This window comes from Plecotus auritus (assembly GCF_963455305.1).
Source record: "Plecotus auritus genome assembly, chromosome: 1".
In the NCBI taxonomy this organism is placed as follows: Eukaryota; Metazoa; Chordata; class Mammalia; order Chiroptera; family Vespertilionidae; genus Plecotus; species Plecotus auritus.
Window position 1 is genome coordinate 157164537 of NC_137770.1, and position 4977 is coordinate 157169513.

At 42.3% G+C, this 4977-nt stretch overlaps 1 pseudogene across 1 annotated transcript; it reads right to left on the reverse strand.

The window, feature by feature from the left end:
* Window positions 1-3884: 3884 nt before the first annotated feature.
* On the reverse strand, window positions 3885-4598 carry LOC308250174 (adenylate kinase 2, mitochondrial-like; annotated as a pseudogene). Its single transcript has one exon. The product of its transcript is annotated as an adenylate kinase 2, mitochondrial-like (transcript).
* Between the last annotated feature and the right edge of the window lie 379 nt (window positions 4599-4977).

Consider the following 4977-nt stretch of genomic DNA (forward strand, 5'->3'; position numbering starts at 1 on the left):
ATCTTAGCAAGGTGACCTGGGAAGAAATCTTATCATCTATCAGCCTTGGGGTCATAAAAAGTGCTGAATTGAGTATTCTAAGAAACAATGTAATCCAACTATTGCTCAGGGGCTGTTTCCAGTTTGACTCAAGTTTTTACTGGTCTACAACACTTTACCACCAAAAACACTTACTTCCCCAAGCTCTAAGAATTTGATACACTCGATGTTGACAGATTGGATTACAGCCTCACTTGCTGTGATCGATATGATTTTGTTCATTACCTCACTGTTATACTAAATGCATGAAAATATGTAAGCAAAAGTTATTATTAATTAAATTGGTTTATAGATACATTTTACTAACCTTTAAGAATTTTAGATAGTTAACTGTTTGAGTTGAGTAGTTCTGGTCCAATGGATAGAGCATTAATTTGTTGTGCAACTTTGGGTACATAATTTGACTTCCTGGATCACAGGTAGAAGATGAAAAAAAAAAGGCATGATAACAATATTTCACCAGAGACTCCTATTTCTCTTTCTAATTTGTCCTTAAGTGAAATTACTTCCAAGATAAAGGCCTCAGTCTGAAGAGTTGCCTGCAAACCCAGCCCATTGCCTGGCCACATAAAGACATTAATAAGTGTTGACTAGATAAATGAATCCCAACATCTTATCAGTTTTGTGAAGATAAAATGCACTAATAAATGTAAAAATAAAACCTTTGGAACTATAAAACAATGTGGAAATGTAATAAATTATTATTAGAGGATACTAAATGCTCCTTTAACATGCTCTCTAATCACATAAAGAACTACGTAAGATTCAAGCAGAAAATACTGTGGAAGTACAGTGGAGGCAAACATTGATTGAAATTGAGACTAGAACATGGATTCATTTATGCAAAAGGCTAATTTATCATAACAAATCTTTCCAGACTATAACATCTGTTATAGCACCACCAAAGTCAATGACATATGTTTTGGATTTTTTGTTATAACAGCATTCTTCTTCAAGTACCAATTCTTATATAGCTAGAGTAAAAGGCTTAACTATTCTTGAAGGGTGGGGGGAATTAATAATGCAGTGGTTTTCATAACAAAGAGGCTTATGTCTCTTTCATATAACAGCCCAAAGTAGGTAGGCAAACTCTTCTACTGTACGTGGTCCTTCATGAATCCCAAATTCCTTCTATATTGTTGCTCAGCAATTCTGGATGGAATTGTCTTCATCTACATAGTCAAAGCTGGTTATCAGCTTATCATTACTCCAGTTCAAAGGAGAAAAAGGATGAACAGCACATGGGCAATATTGTAAGGCTGAAGCCTGGGAACAGGAGACATCACTTGCAATTATATTCCACTGACCAGAACTTTGTCAGATGACTCTCAGTGTCACTTGGGAAATACAATTTCTTACTGGCAACCACATTCCCAGACACAACTCTATGGCACAACAGATTTTGGTGGAATATTAGCCACCAAACTAGAAGGCTTTGTGAAGAATATAGAATTTGAGGTAGGCATTGAAGAATATCTAAGATTACAATAGAAAGTCTAGTAACAGTCATAATTATCAACTGGAAATTGCTAGGTATCTTCCTTGCTGCTACTAAGGATCCTATTTCTTACCTTAATCTATGCATTCTTTTTAAACAAATTCTAGAGAAAAAATAATAAAGCATTTTTTCTTAAAAAAATAAATCATATTGTAGAACTATAATATAATGTTTAAACCTTTATAATAATCCTATATAATAAAAGCCTAATATGCTAGCTGTCTGGTCGACCACTCAGGCATTCAACTAATCAAAGCATAATATGCTGATGATATGCTAAGGCTGCTCAACTGCTTGCTATCATGTGCACTGACCACCAGGGGGCAGATGCTCTGACCAGTAGGTTAGCTTGCTTGGGGGTCTGGCCAATCAGAACTGAGTCGGATGGGCTGGACATGCCCTGGAGCCCTCCTGCAGTCCCTCCCCAGCTGGCCAACCTCCCATGTCCCTCCCTGGCCCCAATCATACACTGGTGGAATCGCTCAGCCTGGCGTGTGCACTCTTGCAATCTGGGACCCCTCGGGGGATGTCGGAGAGCTGATTTCAGGCCTATCCCGCAGGCCAGGCAAAGGGACCCCACTGGTGCACGAATTTGTGCACCAGGCCCCTAGTATATAAATAATAATGTGCACGGTGAAATAATTTCTCCTCAGAATAATCAGACATATAAGAACATGAAAAATATTTAGCAATATTTAAAGTGTTTCTAGCCTGGCTGGTGTGGCTCAGTGGTTGAGTATCAACCCAGGAACCAGGTCATTGGTTAGATTCCCTATCAGGGCACATGCCCAGGTTTAGGGCTTGATCCGCAGTAGGGGGGCATGAAAGAGGCAGCCAATCGATGTTTTTCTCTCTTCAATATTTCTTTTTTTTTTTTTTAACATACTTTTATTGATTTCAGAGAGGAAGAGAGAGGGAAAGAGAGACAGAAACATCAATGATGAGAGAGAATCATTGATTGGCTGCCTCTTGCACGCCCCACACTGGGGATGGAGTCCACAACCTGAGCATGTGCCCTGGCCGGAAATCGAACCATGACCTCCTGGTTCATAGGTTGATGCTCAACCACTGAGCCATGCCGGCAGGGCTTTCTTCGATATTTCTATCTCTCTATTCCTCTCCCTTCCTCTCTCCCTAAAAATCATTAAAAACATATTTAAATAATAAAGTGTTTATAGAAATAAACATTAATTTATAGGAAAAAAATTTGCAATAGTTTTTCATTGCAACAACTTCTAAGTAAGTTCTATAAGTAGTAACTACAATTTAGGTTACAAAATCAACAGACACACACACACAAATATCAACAAAGTAAATTTTTTAAATTCCTTAATTACATCCTGTGCTGGGAGCAATTCAATGACATCTCTCCATATTCAGTGATTAGAGAAGACATCACCAAGAAATTGGTGGGCAAGCTATAAAGCATTGCTAGGAGTTTGCCAGATGGATAAGAGGAGACAGGTCTTCTTTTTTTTGCAAACTTTTACATACTTTATTGATTTAGGGGCCAAACAAGGCAGTATTTGGTCTTTAAGAAAGGCACCTCATTGAAAATACATCACAGTGCTGTCGAGTGATCCCAGTCACAGGATGTGAGGACCGGAAGGATAATCTTTGGATGATGTTGCTTAGGACACTTGCTCATTTATTTGAAGGGTCCCTTCACACACCATGGATGAAAGAAGGCAATAGCGTAGAGTTCTGGCACACACTGGGGGGTTGCTGAGCACTCACCCATGAGAGCAGGTGGTAAGTCGGCAAGGGAGTGAGATCGGCTTGCCCACCCTCCCCATGACTCCTGTAAACTTGATTTGCTGAGCCACTGGCCACAGGAGTACACCCTGTATCTCTTTCAAATGTGGAGATGATTTTTTGATCACAGGGTGTGGGGAACCAGTGTCAGTAGTCAAACCCTCCTTGTCCCTGGTTACAGGACAGAGAGGACAACAGTTTGATTTCCTGAATTCCCTGGCTGGCAACCCATGAGGTTCTGAGATAAAAGTTGAGGTCTCAGGGCACTGGCTTTAAAAAATATTGTTACCAGTCCAGAGTAAATGAAAACTTGATTCCTTAGAAATAGTACTGCACCTCCTTATTTCTACTTATATCCTCCAATCAGTCTTTTAAAAAATTAATTACTCATACTCTTTAAGACTCCTACTATATGCGAAAGAAATCACCTCACTACAACACTGCTGCCCTTCCAATATTTTTCGTGAGCCCTTCATCACTCTTGATTCTCCATCCTTACTCTGACCACCCCTCCCCTCTGCCCAGCACCTAAAAGCCGGGATCACGCCCCGGGGTGATGAGCAGTGGTGCAGTCTCGCCTGGCCTTCTGTTACTAGGATGTGGCTTTGGAGAAGGCTGCTAGAATGCTCGCAAACACAACATCAGGGGTCTGGGAAGCGTCAATGGCAGCGTGGATCCCTCGTTTCCTGTAGTACCCCACTGGTAGGGTAGTCTGCGTGTGATAACCCTCCAGGTGGATTTTCAAGGCCTTCTCATTATCATCTGATCTTCAGACCAAGGGTTCCCCAGTGATGTCATCTTTCATGGGCTCTTTGGGGGGTTGAACTCCTCGTGGTGGTAAGAACGGCCACTCAGGGGGTGAATTAGCCTTCCTGTGATTCTCCGGATCAGCAGGGAGTCTGGGATGCAGAATTCAATCACAGAATCAAGCTTCTCTTTCCTCTTCTCCTTGAGGTCATCAAGCATTTCTGCCTGCCTCACAGTCCGGGGGAAGCCATCTAGAAGAAAACCATTTTTGCATGGAGGGGTGTCCAAATTCTTCTCAATGAGCTCCACGACCATTTCATCACTCACCAGTTTCCCGGCATCCATAGTTGCCTTTAGCTTTTTCCCCAGTTCTGAGCCAGAAGCCACCATGGCCCTCAGCATGTCCCCAGTAGCCAGATGGCAGACACAGAAGTTTTGGGCCAATTTGGATGCCTGGGTCCCCTTGCCGGCCCCGGGCGGCCCCAGCAGCTCGGCCCTGATGCCTTTAGGACTCTCTGGGGCCGGCTCGGCCGCGGGAACGTTGGGAACCATGGTTGCCGAAGCCTCCCACTGCTAACCGCCTGCACACCTCTCTGAGACAGGTCTTCTAAAGAAAAAGAAGAAAAGAAGCATCTGCTCTGACAGGCACTGTATGAATCTCTTTATACAATTCTATGCAATTTAATCTGCATGTAACCCAGGCTTGTTTTGTGTGTTGTTTTTTAATCTTAAAACTGAGTTCCAGTCAAGTTACACATGTAGGTAATTTGTCTAAGAATTTACAAAGAATCAGTCACAGACCCTGGTCTCCAGACCTTCAGACCCTACGCTACCCCATCATTATTTTCCTACCACTGAATCCTGGTGCCAGGTACACTGTTCACTGAGGAGCCTGGGAAGAGGTATTCTATGAGTCTTCTGTGTGGTCTTCCTTCTCC